Consider the following 20,345-nt stretch of genomic DNA (forward strand, 5'->3'; position numbering starts at 1 on the left):
GGAAAAAACATCATTCGAAGCTTGGAGTGGCAGAAAACCATATGTCAATCACTTGGTTTTGTATGCTTTGTTCATGTACCAAAACAACTGAGGCACAAGCTTGATGAAATAAGATAGTGAGAAGTGTGTGTTTGTGGGATATAGTAGCCACACCCAGTGGCGGATCCAGAAACCTTATGTTATGGGGGCAAGATTAAGAAGCTCAAAATTTTTTATCTTAGATAGGAAAAAACTCTTCAATATTAATGAACAAAAACTTCATTCATAGAAAATAGCACAATATTACAAATCATAATTGTCCACGACGGGTTTTCATACTTTGAAAACGCAACATTATAGCCTCATTATCAATACTATCAAATACATCTTTTTCAATGTACACAATAAAACTATCATTCATCCAATGATCTCCCATCCTGTTACGAAGTGGATTCTTTACAATCTTCATAGCTGAGAATGCTCTTTCCACTGAAGCAGTCGCAACTGGTAAAATCAAAGCCAATGTCAAAAGCAAGTACACTAATGAGTATGATTTGTCTCTCCCTGTCTCCACCATTTTTTTTGCTAGATTACCAATTCCTTTCACTTGAGAAAAGTCACCACTCATTCGCATGTCAGTAATATAAGTCTCAAGTTGATCTTCAAGTGCCAAGAGCTCTTTGTCAGAAAAATCATTCGGATACAATTGAGCAAGACGAAGTAGTTTTTGGTTGTCAAAAGCAGAGAAATAATTATCCGGACTCAAACATGCCAAACAAATAAGCAACTCTGTGCTTACCTCATTGAATCGATTATTTAATTCTTGAAGTTGCATATCAATGATAGTGTAAAGGAGCTCAAAACGATAATGTTAAAGGTTGGTAATTTCTTGCATTCCACGTCGTGATCTTCCTTGAGGAACAAATGCATCATCCATATTGGGAACATGAATATCATTCTTCACACAAAAAGAAGAAACTTTATCAAGCAAAGTATCCCATTCATGATCCCTCATTACTTGCAATTGTTGCTTGCATCCATTGACTAAGATCATAGCATGCACAATATCTTGATCTTTCTTTTGTAATGCTTGTGACAAATCATTTGTAATTCCCAATATAGTTTTCATCACAAATAGACAAAAAACAAAATTGAAAGAGTGCATAGACTCCATCAAAAGATTTGCCTCACCTTTTTGATCAACACTTAATCCATCCTCAACAATATCTTCAAGCACACTAGTTATAGAAGAGAACATAGAAATCATACTTAGCAAGGTACCATAATGTGAACCCCAACGTGTATCACCAGGACATTTGACACTAGTTTCTTGATTTAGACCTTGCCCCGTTAGAATCTCATCATTTTGAATACCTTCCATAACTTCAAGTTGTTGTTTCTCTCTAAGTGAATCACGACGCTTGCATGAAGCCCCAACAACATTAGCCACTCTACTCACCAAGACAAAGAAAGTGGCAATTTGAATATGATTCTTTGCCATAGCTACAAGAGCTAGTTGAAGTTGATGTGCAAAACAATGAACATAAAAGGCACATGGATTTTCATTCAAGATAAGAGTTTTAAGACCATTAAACTCACCTTGCATATTACTAGCTCCGTCATATCCTTGTCCTCGTAGCTTGGATATACTCAATCCATATCTAGAGAATAATAGATCAACAGCCTCTTTTAATGAAAGTGCAGTTGTACTAGTAACATGTTTAATGCCCATAAACCTTTCAATTACTTGGCCTTTTTTGTCCACATATTGAAACACAACTGCCATTTGCTCTTTTATTGAGACATCACGCGATTCATCAACCATAAGAGAAAATAATGCATCTCCAATATCACTAATAATAACATTAATGACTTCAGTTGCAGCTGCATTTACAATCTCTTTCTGAATATCATGTGCGGTTAATTGTAGATTCCTAGGAGCATTCTCCAACACAACCGCCTTAATACTCTCATTATGATCAGCAAGAAATTGCAAGAACTCAAGAAAATTTCCCCTATTTTTTGAAGTTCTTGTTTCATCATGGCCACGGAAAGAAAGACCTTGTCGCAATAAAAATCGAATGCAATCAAGTGTTGCAGTCATTTGCTTGCGATAGTCAGTACGAGATTTAGATGAGTGCTTGATGATAACTGATTCAATATGTTGCCTCTGATTCATTAGAGCTTGACAATCCAGAAAAGCAATATTATGATCGCTACCCGGGCCTCCAACATGAACTTGCAGTCTATCTTTTTTCTTCCAATTAGAGAAACCTTCACCAGTAAAAGCATCCGCACCCACTTGTTCAAAATTCGATTTAAAGAGATAGCAACAAAGACAAAATGCAGCATCTTTAGTTATACTATACTCCAACCAAGTAGGAAACTCATTAAACCAAAGATGGCTAAAACGTCGTGCGTACCCTCCAAACATTGATTGTGGAAACGTATGATTTCTAGGTTGACACGGACCCTTTTGTAGATAAGCTCTTCGAACTTGATCTCAAATATTAGGATCATAATTCGACATTGGAGGTCGAAGTCCAGGGTCTGCAGGAAGGTTCGCCAAAATTGCATCTAGCTCACTTTGTTTTGAACTTTCAACTTTAATACTATCATTTGGTGTCAGAGATGATGACGAACTCTCACCAAATTTTCTTTTAAAATACCTCTCAATGACTGTTTCTGTTTAAAATTTAAATTAACAATTAACCAATTAACCCAATTAACCCAAATACCCAATTAACAATCAACCCAATTAACCCAATTAATCCAAATACCCAATTAACAATTAACCAATTAACCAATTAACCCAAATACCCAATTAATAATTAACAATTAGCAATTAACCAATTAACCCAATTAACCCAAATACCCAATTAATCCAAATACCCAATTAACAATTAACAATTAATCAATTAAACAATTAAACAAATTAACCCGAATACCTAATAACAAAACTAACCCAAATACTGAAATACCCAATTAATTAACAAACTAAGTTAAATAACTAACCACTCAAAGTCTCAAACCCAGGCGGCCAGGCAGGGGCGAATCTACTGAAGCCAAGGGCGTCGCGACTCGGCGAGGGAGCAGGGCCAGCAGCAGGCTGAGCAAGTGAGCAGGCGCAGGCTGCGCAGCTGCTCAGCGGCAGTCGTCGAACGAGGAAGCGAGCAGGCCAGCAAGAGCCAAGAGGCGTCGCGTCGCGTCGCGAGGGAGAAGCAGCCAAGCAACCAAGCAGGCGTCGGCGCGTGTAAAGAAGAAGGGGGCTACTGGGCTAGGGGCGACACTGCGACAGCCGCGACACTACTTTGGTTTCAGAGTTCAGACTTTCAATTTCACTCTCAATTTCTGTCGTTCTCTGTGGCTGGTAGTGGTACTCAGACTTGGTTTAATTAACTTGCCAAAACGACGTCGTTTTGGCAAGTTTAGAATTCAAAAAACAACACACGCATCTCACGTGACAATTGACCTTCATCTTCCTCACCAATCTGTTCTTCATTTCTCTGATTCTCTCTTAGCCATTTTCACAGACGCTTGCTTCTCTTGCCAGTTGCCCCTCTACCTGCCAGTAACACCCAATTTTCATGGGGTCAAAAATTTCTCTCAAGCTCAGCACTTCTGGGTTCATGGGGTCAATTGACCCCATTGACCCCATTGTAGATCCGCCCCTGGCCACACCAAAGGTTACAGATCTACAACTTAAAGAAATAAGAATAATGATTGGGTCCTCATGTTTGAGGACCAACCTTGTCCTCATAGCTAATTAAATGAGCTCCACCATGAGAGAGAGAAAAAAGTTAGGATTGTGGACCCCATCATGGGCTCATTTGATTATCCATGAGGACAATGCTGGTTCCCAAACAGGAGGACCCAAGCATTGTTCAAGAAAGAATAGGTTGTATTTCTAGAGATGTGATGTTTAATGAAAAAGCTCACGGGACTGAAAAAAAAAAAAAAAAAAAAAAATCAGTTTAAGACTCTACTCTCCAAGTTGATGATGACTTCGAAGAAGATGAAAATGAAGTTGAGAATGATCCTGAAACACCTCAAAATACAAGCCCTCAATTTGTAGTTTCACAATATTCAACTCCTAGTTCAACCCTAATTAGGATGAGAAGTCTTAGTGATGTCTATGCTAGCTGCAGTTTATGTGTGATTGAATATATCTCAAACCTTTGAAGAAGTAGTGAAGGATATAGCATGGAAAAAGGCTAACGTGTGAGGGACACAGACCAAAATTTGTCACTGACACATTATCTCGTGTATTATTATGTTTTTCTACACCTTCAAAGGCCATTGTTGAGTTAGTTGTGGCATGGCAGTGGCATTTCTCTATGAGCCATATAGTTTTCTAGTAGTGTCCATAGTCAATAACAAAACCTAAAAGAATAAAAATTAGAATATAAGGAGAAAACGAGAAAGTGAGGAGAAAACTGATGTTGCTGCTTTCACGTTCTGCTTCTTGATTGGCACATCCTTTTGCTTTCATCACCGCTAACTCCACCATATGTTTGAGGGTTAGAACACATATTTGAGGTAGAATATTTGGTCCCCATCTTTATGTTAACTAGTGTAGGGATTTACCAAAGTTTGATATGAGATTCTGTTTTTAATTTCGAAAAACGTAATTCTTATAAATTGTTTTGAGTTTTGTTAACAGAGGTGAAATGACCATGTTGCTCACGATCATCCTCATAAAGGTTCAAAATTAGTTAAGATTGCAACTAGAATTTTCAGAAACACAAAAATTTATAAAATGTCATTGGACACTCCCTCACATGCATGAAACATTCTCTACAAAGATATATAGTATATGGTTAGGGCAGCTGCCCTAAAGGCCCCTAATTTTTATCTATAAATAGCATCATGTGCAAAGGTTCCTAATTGCTTCAACAATTACTCAACCATACATTATACTCAAACAAAATGCTTTGATTAATTCTATTGATGTTCTTCTTAAAATATTTCCTAAAGCTTAGTTTCTTTGTCTTTCAATAGCTTCTTTGAAGTAATTGTGGCCATCCGATGGCTGTTGCGTGAAGTTTCCTTTACATTTCTAATTTAAGTGTTCATGTTATTGTAAGGCTGGTTCTAACCATTTGATAATTTATCTAGCCCAACTGAAGTACTTGTAGTCCAAAAACCTTTTAACAAATTGCTTGAGATTAACTTTAAGGTAATATAATTCGCATTTGCTTATCTAATCTAACTTTATGCAATTTACTTTACTGTTCTCTACTCATCTTTATTTGGTAATATTAAATTCTAGTCTAACCTTGGCGAGAAAAGAACTTTGAAAAAAACTTACCTATAGCAGGGATATGAGCTGACTTGGCATCCCAAGAGATAACTTATGTCTTGAAATTGGAAAATTTTTTATGTGAGGAAATATAAAAGTTTAGGTGTCATCATATTATTAGGTTGAAATTCCAAATCAGCTATATCTCTGTTGCAGGTAAGTTTCTATCAAGAACCTTGCATAGAACTTTGCATTGAACAAGTTCATCGATCATTCATTCCATAATTGTTTGAAGTTAGATTTAAGGCCATTTAATCCACCACATGATACCCATAAACTTTGAAAGTCTTAGCAAATGCTAGCACATTTGCAAAACTTGCCACAAGGTAAACATTAAACACGATTGCCTGTCTAATCTAAGGCCTGGATCAAAATCAAGCCAAATTATAAGTTTCACCCTATCACCATATATATTTTTTTTTTTAGAAAAACTTGCATGTTCTCGTTATAAGCCTAGAGGACGTGACATCACAGGCAAGATAGAGAAAGACTAGTTTTGAAGCCACGTCCCCTATAACGGAGACAAACAAGTTTTTTTTTTTTTTAATTTTTAAATTTATATATATATCTTTTTTTTATTTTTGTAATTTAAGTGACGTCACATGTGAAAAGTGGTTGAGAGTGACATCTCACATCGAGGAAGCAATGTAAGCCAAAATAAAATTGTGGGTTACACTCAAAGTAGAGGCGATGCCTATGATAGTAAGCAAGATGTGGACGAAATTTCTAGGTCTCACACGTTTACAGAATTAAATTTATGATATGTTTGTTATCATTTGTAAATTTTGGTATTTTGTTGTTTGATTGAAAGAAAAAAAGAAAAGAAATAGAGAACAAATAAAACACGATATGTTAATAAACTTTGTTTGAGAATGAGTAATTAGGAACACACTTAAATAGAACACGTTGTTTAATTAGGTGAACATAAGCCATATAAAAGAGCGGTTGAATAATTTATACTGGGTACAACTGCTAGTAAGTGCAAACTTATTTTTGAAGAGGTTAAAAACTTGCTAAATGGAATGATGCGATTTGTTACTAAATCCCCCTAGAAGAAAACTTCAGTCTTTATACTCCGGTAGTGCCATTGTCATGTCATTCTTCACCTAGAAATAATTAACGAGAATGAAATTAGTTTGCGTATATGGAGAAAAATGAATATGAAGAGTACCTCTTTTTGGTCTATGTAAATATAAGAAAGTCAAAAACATTGGAAGGGATTTAGTAGTTAGCACTACACATTTTAATGTAACTTTATTTTATAATTTTGTTAATATTTTAAAAATTAATGCAAGAAATCAGTTTTAAAATATAACTTCATTTACAAGTGATGATTGTTTATTGTTGATATTTACTCATCTTAATTACATAAAATATGAAATTAATCTCTACTTTTATAACAAAGCAAGAAGAAGAAAATAAGTAAGAAGAGTGGGAGAGAGGGACCAACCGCGATATTCTGAATGAATATATATTGTATTATGTTATTTTTTATATATGAGAAGGGGCCATAAATTTAAATTTGGGATCTCTTCTAATAAAATATAGAGAAATATCAGTAAACTAATAGCTACTTAGTATATACTGTATCATGTTTGGTTTATGGGCCTCCATGGCAGAACTATTGTATGATATATGATCTACTTCATGAATAAAAGTCTAAGTATTGTATATCATGTTTGAATTTATATTATTATTTTTGTGGGATTCGGGCCAAAACCCAAAACAAACAAAAGACTACATGAGCACAACTATGGCCCTACCCAAGCCTAACAAATCAGCATCAAGTTTGAGTTTATATTGTTTACAAATAGCTAGTAGTATTATATGTTACCTCTAGTGATACAACAACATGTACGTCCATCTGTACTGTATTGTGTACAGATGTTCCTCGAATTTGATCCATAGGAAAGGTGGCAGTAAGTGGAGCAGTCCGTACAAGGGATGGAATGGTAGCAAAATTGTCGGTCATAATTGAGGTCCAATTGCAAATCTTTAACTGTTGCAGCACCTTCTTCTAGCCATACAAACAATCAAATTAATAAATAAATAAATAAATAAATAAATAAAATTACATTGTGAAGAGTTTAAAGACTGAGTATATCGAGAGAGCAAGCGTTAGAGATTAATTACGAGAAGAGAAGGCAAGGAGGAGAACTAGAAGTAAGAAGAAAAAAGCCTTCTTCATTTTGGAAGTTATACACTACTCTCAAGTCACAACGTACTCACAACTCACAACCGGTCAGTCAGTCATGTATATGAAGAACGTGCACATGGTTCTTCTCTATTTATGCCATCAACCATATATCCAAGAAATGCCAAGAACGTGTTTCTCCAAAAAAAAAAAAAAAAACAAAACAAAGAAATGCCAAGAACCTTGTGCACATTCTTAGATATAATATGCCAACAACCATATTTCTAATAAAAAATTGGGAGAAATTATATTGACCGTAATTTCTTTGGTTTAGACATCTTGCCTAATAAAATTTTGTTATGAGTTTTGGCCTGTTTATTACTTTTTTTTTTTTTTTTGTGGGAATATCTCAATGAATACTTTCCCAAAATACAAATTTTATGGAAAACAAACCTTTTTTTTTTCTTTTTTGTTTTTGTTTTCTTGGGTTGTTTTTTTTGAAAGAAAAAAAACTAAAACAATTGTTGGGAGACAATACTTCTAATTTCCCTATAAACTAATGTATCTAATTTATACGTACATACATATATATATATGAGAGATATCTCCAATATTAATGAGAGAATTATACTACAAGACCACAAGCTAGTTAGTAACTAATTAATATAATGATTGTAAAGACTAGATTTCGTTTGTTATATATATATATATATATATATATATATATATATAGGCTCCTTCTATTGAGGTATACCCTATTGGGGCCCACACAAGTCGTTTTTTGTCGATCCGAACCGTTCAATTTTTACATCTCCATTGATAGATCATCTTTGCAAAAAATTAGCCAAATCAGAAATCATTTGTCTATCTAACTTTGATCAAATAAATGGACGAACAAAATATTTTCGATAAAACCGTTCATTTGTTTGATCAAAGTTAGATAGGCAAATAATTTCCGATTTGGCTAATTTTTTGTAAGAATGATCTATAAATGAAGATGATCCTTGTGAATGGTTCGGATCGACACAAAACAACTTGTGTAGGCCTCAACAAGGTCATACCTCAACATAAGAGTTAATTACATTTACACCCCCTGAGGTTTATCGTCTTTTCACATACACCCCCTGGGGTTTCAATAATTACACATACACCCCCTGAGGTTTTAAAACTATTGCATATAACCCCCTACAAGAGAAAAAAATAAATAAATAAAAAAGAAAATATTTGTATTGAGGTTGGACCTTACACTTTGAGTAATCTTATCAGGTTATTTAATCCCTTAGCATGTTTTTTTGCATAATTTTTCATCATTTTTTGTATCACTATAGGGGGTTATATGCAACAGTTTTGAAACCTCAAGGGGTGTATGTGTAATTATTGAAACCTCAGGGGGTATATGTGAAAAGACGATAAACCTCAGGGGGTGTAAGTGTAATTAACTCCTCAACATAATTAAGTTGAGGTATACCTTAATAGAAGGAGCCTATATATATATATATATATATATATATATATATAGGAGTGCTCTAAAACTAACTGTTTAGTAAGTTAATACGAAATTAATCATGCTTTTGGGACCATCACATAACTAATCTCATAATTCGAACCATCAATTATTTAGATCATACTTCAAAGGTCATCATTGCAAAAAATCAACTAAATTGGAAATTATTTAGTCATCTAATTGAGATCAAATAAATAGACGATCAATGTTTTCGATAAAAGTATATAAATAGTTGTTGTTATAATCCAATGACTAAATAACTTCTGCTTTTGGAGATTTTTTAGAAGGATGATCTTTGAAGTAGGGCTTAAAAAATAGACGGTTCGGATTTTGAGATTACATTGTGCGGTGGGTCCAACAAGGTGATTAGCTTTGTATTAACTTACTAACTAGTTAGTTTTAAAACATTCTTATATATATATATATATATATAGGCTCATTCTATTGAGGTATATCTCAACTTATTTATGTTGAGGTATATCCTATTGAGATATACATATAGCATTTCAAATATTGGGATTTTAGTTAATTTTTATAATGAAATTGCTGAACATAATAATTTTCTTTTTATCACCAAAGCAGATTTACTGAAGAAAACTTAAGGGTTACAATATCTTCTTACATTGTATCTAGTTTTTTTCATTTTTAATTAACAACTTTCATCCATAAATTTTGAAATTGGGACCACCTCCGACAAAGGGACTGGGTGTCATCCAGCAGATCCAATGCTCATTAGCAATTTAGCACATTGTATCTAGTTATGGTTCTTTGTATTAGTAATTTTCCAATGTTCATTTCTTTGTACAAATATAAGTTGTTTTCTTGATTTGGGAACAAATATACTTTTTAAGGTCAAAATCTGAATTTTTTTTTTTTTTTTAAAGAAGAAAAACTATGACAAACGAACCCCCAAATTTTCTAGTAAACTTTAAATTTTATTTGAATTTGGACCTAAATACCCCTATTAGAAAATTTTAAGATTTTCCAAAAGATGTGCACTAAAATTAACGTCTTTTTCTTTTATTTCAAAAATTCGAGTCTTTATAGTGTATTATTTTTTTGTAGTTGTGTATTGAGAATCTTAGAAAAAACCATGTGAATAATTTTGTATTCAACATAAATGTGGGTTATCACTAACCGACAGTTACAATTGTTACTATGGATGGTAACAATTACATTAATTATAGGCTTTCAAAGTATTTGCATAAAGTGTTCAAATGCTCACTACTTGGCTTGACCAAAAAAAGGCGAAAACATATAAGGTGCCACTATTTGGACTTCATTTTTTTTATCAATAACCTCAACAGTTTAATGAAACGTTAATTTTAAATTTATTATAATTTAAATTGACTGTTAAGGATAAATATTTAATTTTTCAACATTGTCTTTTTTCTTAAAAGAAAAAAATTATAGATGACATATTTGCATGATCAGGGTCACCAAAAGTCACTAACGAATTGTATTCAATATCTCTTGGACCTGATGCCAGTGTGAAATCATACTTGGCTGTATTGCTAATGGATCAAATTCAGTTTGACACCAAAGATCATGATAATCAAGGTTCAATCTAACATAGTGGATTGGTTGTTATAGGTGGGGAGTACAAGGGAGAAATGACTGATTTTTACGGTACGTGTCTTGATTGATGTTATCGAGTTTAAATATTTATTCCCGGATAGGGTTGTGGTATTTAAGGAGGAGTGCTCTAAAACTAATTAGTTAGTAAATTAATACGAAGCTAATCATGCTTTTGGGACCACCACATAGCTAATCTCATAATCCGAACCGTCAATTATTTAGGTCGTACTTCAAAAATCATCATTACAAAAAATCAACTAAATCGGAAATCATTTAGTCATCTAATTGAGATCAAATAAATAGACGATCAGTGTTTTCAATAAAAGCATATAAATAGTTGTTGATATAATTAAATGATTAAATGATTTCCGAATTTGGAGATTTTTTACAAAGATGATCTTTGAAGTATGGACTAAAAAATAGACGGTTCACATTTTGAGATTACATTGTGCGGTGGACTCAATATAGTGGTTAGCTTTGTATTAACTTATTAATTAATTAGTTTTAGAGCATTCTTGGATATTAAGTGTGAATGGCAGGTTCCACAAAAATCCGAAGAAAAGCAGAATTCAAAAGGATGGCAATTTTACATGTGTAAATACGGACAATAAGTGGTATGAGGATAGTCCTTTTATTCTTGCAATTGATGTAAAAATAAAAGTATTGTATCTTGATGTTCATAAGCTTGGACCAGATGGGAAATTGGTGCAGTACAGACATTTCTCTGAATTTCTTGAGATGGAAAAGGTATGGTCTTTTACTCTATTTTCTTTCCATTCTTTCTTTTACTTTGCAGTTCTTTTGCTACACGTTCATTTTAACTTCTCTTTAAGATTCGATACGAACTCTGCATATCAAGCACAACTTACATACAATTAAACATTGTGCATAATCAAGTTCTTTTGTTTTCGATCATCTTTTGGTTATACACAATCTGATACATAATCTTTTTTAATTAAATAGAGAAGAAAGAAGACTGCAGAACAACCTAATCAGGTGGATAAATTTGGCGTCAGGGCAAGTAAGGAGGAGATTATTGACAAGGTTGAATCCAAACATCTAAGCAACACTCAAAAGTGACTTTGTTTTAAGCAAGTGTTTATACAGCATTCTTTTACTTTTTAGCTAACCAAATGAATTTGTATTTGTATTTGTATAAGTAGGAGGAGATGTTTCAATATATCCTCAAGAGATCTTTGCCACCCGAATTTGGAAATGATCTTAGACATTTATCGAGGTTGTAGGTAACAAGGTTGGCAAGAATTAATGTGTTCTTGTGGACCACTACCTAGTAAATCAGATGGGTATTCAGAATCTACGCGGTCTTGGACATCAAGTTCAAATACGTACATATTCGATCATCAACATCAAATAGAGACGAGGAGGAATTATAATTGTCTCATGTGGCATCAGTATCATCACATATAGAGGAGAAACAATGCATGTTGTTTCAGCGTCAACAAACAGAACTTGAGAGTCAACGTGTATTAATTCAGAATCAACAAGTTGAACATGCGAGTTTACGTGCCACAGTCGAAAAATAACTGAAACTCTTCCAGGAACAACAAGAACGCCTGAATCGGTTGGTGGAGTTAGTGTTCCCTTCACAATAACTGAAACTCTGTTAATTTGTTGAGATGCATCTGTGAACACAATTTTAGACACCAACAAAAGAGTGAAACATCAACCATGCTCCCAGAAACTCCAAATATATATGAAATCTTAGTTTGCTGTTGGCTGTTTTATATATCATAATTTTTTTTTTTTGGGGCTGAGAATCATAATTCTTTCTTTATTATATTATTACTGTCAACTTAATTTTTTGATTGGTTTTGATTGCTCCTATCTTTTATCAACTGAATTAACCAATTGGTTTTGAACTTTTGATTTTAAACTGAATTTTAATTGATAATTGATTTCTTTTGTCTTAGTGAATTACAAGGGTGATCCTTGGTCGTGAGGAAGCTTTGAGTCATTTAGATTTTTAGAACAATGAATTTCGAGTGTCTTAAATTGGAGAGGGAAGAGAGAGACTAAACGGCCGGTTTGATTTGCAGAAGAAATTCCTCTTTCAAGTTTTGTTTCAAGGAGCTAGGGATACGAGGAAGATACATAGATCAGAGATGGAGCTGGAATTATATTTTATGGTTTTTTTTTTTTTTTTTAACCTTTTGATTTTATTCTTGGCAGAGTTTAAATAAATTAGATATAAATTGTGAATTGAGACTCTTATCTTATGGTTTTAACACTCAAGTATTGGGTGTATTTCTCAAAATGTTGAATTATGTCCAAAATAGAATGAAAAATGGAAAAAATCATAAAAAGGCCCACGACAATTCTTTAGTTAAAAACGAATGTCTTACATAGAAAATTTTTGATAATTGAGATAACTAATGAGAAAAATCCTTTATTAGTTGTGCGTTCCCTAAGAAATATGCAAATGAGAAATCTTTTTTTTTTTTTTCAAGATTCTGGTAAAAAACATGTGGTTTTTTGTGTGTTCATTGAACCTGACCCTAATTTATAAAGATAAGGATGAAGTGACAGCTAAGCACCTGCTGAAAATATCTGGATGAAGTCAATTACTTGCCAAATCAAAATCAAAACCAGATTTCAGACAAGGATTTGTAGCCCATTGTTTTTTTCAAAACCGCCCTTCTGGAATCCTCTATTCACCTATAAAAATGACCTAATGACTAATCATTTAGTCTACCTGCACTCTAATCTCCATCTCCATTTACTTATCGGAGTTTGTCTTTTCATTGAGAAATGGTGAAGATTTCGGAGGTGTGTGAAGGCGAAGATGATGAGGAAGATGGTCTTAGTATATTGGAGAGCTTAACCAAGAGCGAATCAGTGATTTACCAGAGGTATTATAAACCCTTTTATGAATCATTTTGTCTCTTGCATGTACAAACCTATGCTGTTAGGGTTTCATATTTCTGATAATTGATTAATTTTGGTTTGATTTTTTTTATATTTAAAAACACATACTCATGTTCTCCTATAATGCTGACATTTTGAGATCCAATCTCAACCCTTCTAATTAGTCGATGTATAAACATATGTATGTGCATATCTTGGTGTTCTGTACGTCCTTTTCTCTATGTGTGTGCTTCTGCCTTTTTAATGGATAAATTTATATATGATCCGGTTTTAAATTATCTTAATTCTTGTATGTCTTTCTTGGATCCGGCCAGATCTTGAAAATCAATAGGGCTTTGATAGTCTATTGGATACATTTGTTTTGAATTTCATTCTCAATTTAGTTTTCTGCTTATAAAAGAAAGATTTCGTAACAAGCCATCACATTTCACGATCTACTTACAGGAAATAAAATTTGTTATTGTCATTAGAAATGGTTTGGTGACGAAAACTACCCATGTCTAATCTTCACTTACTGGCCCTGGCCTACTCTGAAACTTACGCCTCTGGCTGTGGGAATTCGGTTTATGAATTCATTGCATATTGTGAGTGATGAATATGTGTAGATGAATGATCTTTTTTTCTTTTTGTATTTATTGTTTTTGGAATTCATGCAAAAATAGTTGTTGGGAGTTGACTACTATGATTCTCATTCCATTTTTGCCTTAAAATTTTTGTAGCGAACTCTCGAGGCAAAGGAGGATGACAGGGTCATCGATGCCACACCTCCTACCCTTGTGGGAAGGATGACAAATTCAAACTCCGAACGTGGTTCTGCGGAGGGCCTGTTAGCATAGACAAGTGGTTGCGTTTTGCACTTGAGAGAAGCGTCAAAGAGGTAGATTGATCTCAGCTTTCCATCAAAATAAATCTTGTTTGGGAATATTAGTGAATATACCTTTTTGCTGCAAAATTTGCCACCACGTACTCTGAATTTAGAGTACGTCAGAATGAAAGATATTAGTGACAATCATTGTATAAGTCTAGCATCCCTCTTTGAAAACTATGTCGCTCAAAACTGCACATTTTGATGACCGGGCTCTCTTGAAATTGATTTCGTGGGTGCCATTCCTTGGAGTATTTGTCATTAACACAATGAGTCGGATACTGGGAGGGTGAGCTTAAAATCTTTAGTTCGAGTCTCAAATCTTTGGAAGTCATGGATTGCAAATCTACACATGTCCTAATCGAAGCTATGAATCTTGGGTCTTTCACACACCATTCAAAATATCACCTCCTCGAAATATCATGAGGCTGGCATCTTCAGTTTGCTGCCGTTTTGGTTTGAAGTACTGGCCGATATATGTGGAGGGTACTGCAGCCATGGAATGAGTATAAGTTGCGACCTTTTCTTCTAAGTGTGAGGTTATGAAGTGAAGATATATAGAGGGCTTCAGTGCCTCCATAGATTATTCTGTCACAAAGGAAACATGTGGTTTGCAAGAGATTGTTCCACGCAATGGGATAACGAGCAATAGATTGAAGCCATGGCCAGACATGACGATGGATAGGCGTCATGCCATGGTCACCCCAACATAGCTCAGCTTATCATTTCTAATCATATTTCCATGTAATGTTTTTGTTGTTTTATCCCAATGTTGTTCCATATATATGCAATGGAGATTTTAATTAATGAATCAACTATTGGATCTCAGCTACTTATTGAATCAGAGACTTACCAATATGCATCGTTTCACTCTTAAGTTTAAAACTTTGTATGTTTATATTTCATGGATCATGTTATATCTATTATTTCAATGTGTACATTGGGCATATCTATGCTTCAAATTATGTATTAACAGAAATATAATTTTATATCAAATTTAGGGAGTCAATTTTAGATATTGATGATTTCTGGATAATGGAAATGTCCTCCCGAGTGCGACAGTTTCTAAGTACATTGTCAACTTGGCTAATAGCATCCATCATCAGAAAAACAATGTCCGTGTATACATGCAATTATCATTTTTGTATCAAGCTAGTGGAGATGAGGATGCATGTCTACCTCTCGAACAAGCCACAAAGATGTTGCATACAAACAATATATCATTTTGCATAGGGGGGAGTTATAAAAATTATAAAATACTGTTGTAAATCTTAACCACACAGAATTCGGGACTTCTTCATGCAATCAGTAATTTACTAGCCAATATCTCGAGAATACTAATTGATTTAAATCACCTTTCATTTATATCTAATCATTTCTAATTTATTAAACTTCAAATCTCAAACCTTTTTAGATATTTAAACTCAAATTTTTTCAACAAAGTTAACTAATGCCCTTTGGAATAGTAAATTAACTTGTATGGCATGTATTAAAAATAAAAAAAGTTATCCGTACATTTCAATGCATATATTTCAATGAACGAGTTCTATGTGCATGGCCATGCACACGTAGCGTCCATGTCCATCCACGTAGTCCCATTCACGCACTGTCTAGCATATTAATAGATTACTACGTACGTAAATTTATATATAGGTCAAAACTTTCATAGAGGTCACAGTTAGCTTTAGAGAACTCATATCTATATGATTTTCTTCATGTTTTTATTTTTATTTTTATTCTTTTATTTTTTATTTATTTCAGATATCCAATGTCGAGCACCAAACATTGGTAGCGAGTGCTCGACATTGATTTTTTTAATAGGCAAGCTCCACTACAAGAAGCACTTAGCACCGTTTCCTCCGCCAACGTTTTAGGGTATTTCCCGACGCGGTTCACCTCATACCCTCCCTAGGGTATAGGATAGGACTTGTGGAGACTGCATTTGATTCCCTGACAAACTAGGTGTTGAGCTTTTAGAGAAAAAGAAAAATACATTGTCGAGCACTTAACAATGGCTACCAAGCGCTCGGCAAAGAGAATCCGTGAAAAAAAGGGTGGGCGTCTGCCCTAGAGAGTGATTGTTCTATATATATATATATATAAATACATATATGTTCTATATTCTTATTAGCTAATTATTATACGTGGTGTAGTTTAATTTTCCTTCTCTTCAATATTTGCTTTTTGTTTTTGTTTGTGCATAGGTGAACGTAACTTTTTGATATCATATAGTGATGTTCTTTGATTAAGTTATAAAATATCTTAATTTGTGTATGGCTTGTTTGGATCCTAATCTAGAAAAAGTAGTCCTTGATAATCTAGCTATTTGGTACATTTTTTAAATTTTTTTCTTGATTTGATTTTCTACTTACAAAATGAACGAAGTACGTATTCGTAAATCGTAACCAGCCATCTCATATTGTAGAGATATATAATAAAGAAAATTTGTTAGTTATACAATAGAAATGGTTTGGTGATGAAAACTACCCATATCTCTTAATTTGTTGACCCCACTTTGTGAAATCTACCCTATGAGACTTCGTATTTTCCAAGTTTTATTTCGAGAAGTTATTTTAAAGATTTTGAAAATTGATTTGAGAAATAAAAAGATTTTGGATTAATTTTAAATTTTGTTTAAAATTAGTTTTACCTAAAGGTTGACCTTTTATTCTAATGGGCTTTTGTTTTTTACTTTGGACCCGTTGGAAAGGTCTCGAGCCCACGAGTCCATAGACACGAACCTTGCGTTAATCGAAGTTTCGGTTTGAGAGATACGAGCTTTTGAAGTGAGGGGCAAACTTGTAATTTTGCTTGGGCTGAGTTTAAATATTCAAAAGTCTGATTTTCTCTCTCTCCCCATGTTCTCTTTCTCTTCTCTGGAATTTTCACACTTCTTTCTCCTCACTTTCTTTCTCTAAAGGTCAAACTTTGGACGACCATAACTCTATCATCCGACCTCTGATTCAGGCATTCTTAGGGGCGTTGGAAAGTTATTGACGACACATTTCCATTGGTGGTCTCGGATCAACCATCCGACCACCCACGACGGCGCAGTAAGCCACCAAATTTGCGGCTGCATCGCCATCTCTGCCACTTGTAGAGGCGTGTTAGTGGTTGTTTGACCCTGTGTCATTCAATTGAAGTCTTAGGAACCTTTCTAGGTCCATTCAGTGAGTTTTGGTAGTGTTTAACGACCAGTTTGTGAATCCTGAATTCAAATTGTTGGTTCTTTGGTCTTAACAGGTACTTGACTTGGGAATTCTATTTTCGATGTCGTTATGCTGCCGGATTGGAAATCCGAGCATGTTTTAGTCCAAGGACATTTCGGTCATTTCAGTTGTTATCATTAAAACCTGTGTTTTCGGTTTCTAGCCAAGTTTGATCTTTAACGACTCTAGCCAAGTTTATTTCTATAATTTGATGAAGGTACTTGAATTCGAGTAATTTGGGTTTATCTTAAGATTAGTTGGTTTTCTATTGGAATTAGGATTTTGGATCAATCACGTAAACTGATGATGATGGTGTTGTAAGGACAACTTAGGAATTTCTCGAATGAACATGTAAGATTAGGCTAAACTCTGGAATTCAGGTAGGGGATCTAGGAAACATTTGACTATAAATTTGATTGCATTGAATTTTTGTTGAAAAATGCAATATGTTTGCTAATACGTGATTTATATGAATGATCTGAATTACTTGAGTCTGATATGAATTAGTTAATTATTATATATAATTATGTGCATTTATTTGAATGCGACATTTATTTGAATGTGAAGCATATATAATTCATTGAGAATTGAAGTTACGGTGGTGAGAAAGGATTGAGGATTTAAATTCTGTTATTTAAATTTCATAGTATGCGTGGGGAGGAAGCCCTTTCTGTTGCATATGGATAAAACGATTTAAACCCCAAGGCGCATTGGGACCTTCAGTTGCGGTCGAAGTTAGGATATCTTTCACTTTCGACCGCGGTTAAAGTGAAGATGTGCATTGCAATTTATATTTCAATATACATCGAGTGTTAATTCGTATAATAGGACATTTGGAGCCACAGTGGTAAAATGCATGGTATGAGACGTGCAGACCTGTTTGTTTTATTATATGGATTAACTGTATATCCATATTATGAGGCTTAAATCGAGGAACTGCAGTATAACATTCATGCATTAATAAAATTGTTATATTATATATTATCTGCTTCATGTTGTATGTTTCAATAAGGTTCGGTAGATTTATTTTGCATGATAAGGCCGGTTGAATGTCTCTACTAAGCCGTTGGTTGAGCTCAGCCTCTCATAGACTTTGCAGGTACTGTAGCAAAAGTTAGTGTGAAACTGACTGGAAGTAATTAAGCTAATTAAGCGTGAACCAAATTGGAGCTAATTAAGATTTTGAGATTGTGAGTGTTGTATTGTACGGAAGTACGACTTACGTTGTAAATTAAGCTTGAATCCAGTTTGTAGCAATGCCGGCTCAAGCATAAGGCAAGCAAGGCCTATGCCTAGGGCCTCATGTTAAGGGAGGCCTCATATTAAAAGTATTTGACACACTATTAAAAAAAAAAATTCATGTTGTTGAGGAGGCCTCATATTTAAAGTATTTGACACACTATTAAAAAAAATCATGTTGCTGAGGGAGGCCTCATATTAAAAGTATTTGACACACTATTAAAAAAAAAATCATGTTGAGGGAGGCCTCATTAAAAGTATTTGACACTATTAAAAAAAAAAACTTTAAATATTTATATTTAGCCAATTAGGCCTCAAAATTCAAAAAGAGGCTTTCCACTTTCTCGTTTAATGTTTAGGTGGACATTCTTCATTATTTGTTAGTGAGACTTATGATTTTTTTTATTCCCTTAGGCATGAGATAAAACATGAATAGATGAATTAATTACTTCACGAATGATCAGGCCAAAAAAAATTTCTTCATGAATTGTTTTCGGGAACATCTCACATCTGCCTTTTTTTTCCTTTTCTCTCATTCTCTGTAATATCTATCGTCTAAAACTAAAAGAAGCAGGCCTACGAGTTGATTTTTTGCTGGAAGGGCTAGTTCATCTATGCGGCAAGTGAAACTAGCAAAGCCATTACTTCAAAGTTTAAAATTAGGTTTTATTATTCTTGAATATTGTATCTCATACTTAAGCTTTTGTTTGTTATTAGTAATATCAATTACGTCTAGTAGGAAATTTGAATATGGATATGAAAAGAACAATGTTTGGGTCCTCATATTTGAGGACCAACCTTGTCCTCATGACCAATTAAATGAGCTCTACCATAAGAGAGAAAAGAGAGTTAGGATGGTGGATCCCATCATTGACTTATTTAATTGGCTATAAAGACAAGATTAGTTCTCAAATATAAGAATCCAAGCATTGCTCATATAAAAAACTTAAGAAAAAAAGCCTAACTTAAGATTAAAAAAAAATATATATTTTTGGATAATATATTTAGAAAGTCTCTATGTAATTTTGCCTTAGACCTCATTTTTTATTGAGCCGCCACTGGTTTGTAGTATAATAATAGTATGAAGTTTATTTCTATTTGTTGTGGTTCATACCTTAATCCGAGATTAACTCTTAGTCTCGGATTGGGGCATGACATACTCCTTTTGGCTGTAAGAATTTGGGTATGAATTCATATCAAATTCAGCTTTTTAGTCATATAGATTATGCACTTGATATCTTCGAACTACATGAAGCGCAAAGGCATTTAAATTCACAAATGAACTTGGTTTTCAAACATCAGTACTAGTCGTGTAGGTCAATAAATATAGACTCTTCAATAATGAAGAGCATGAAACCAAGTGGTTCGAACAATATAGCTATTCTTTGTATAGATAACTAGCTAGCCTGAGATGGTTGGAGATCATTTTCAACACGCTTATTATATATTAGCAATATTGGTACCTATGCATATTAGCTTTCATTAATATCTTATTAGCAAGAGTAAAATTTATTTTGCGCAATATTCATTAGTCTTAATTCTAGTAGCATTAATTAGTAAGTGTACTAGGAATTAATCTAGTAAGCCCTCTCTCTCTCTCTCTCTCTCTATCTCTCTCTCTCTCTCTCTCTCTCTCTCTCTCTCTCTCT

General features: G+C 33.8%; 1 pseudogene; it reads right to left on the reverse strand.

Moving 5' to 3' along the window:
- Nucleotides 1–289: 289 nt before the first annotated feature.
- Nucleotides 290–2,572, reverse strand: LOC147293283 (uncharacterized; annotated as a pseudogene).
- Between the last annotated feature and the right edge of the window lie 17,773 nt (nt 2,573–20,345).

Source organism: Dryas octopetala, chromosome 2 (genome assembly GCF_963921425.1).
Source record: "Dryas octopetala chromosome 2, drDryOcto1.1, whole genome shotgun sequence".
In the NCBI taxonomy this organism is placed as follows: domain Eukaryota; kingdom Viridiplantae; phylum Streptophyta; class Magnoliopsida; order Rosales; family Rosaceae; genus Dryas; species Dryas octopetala.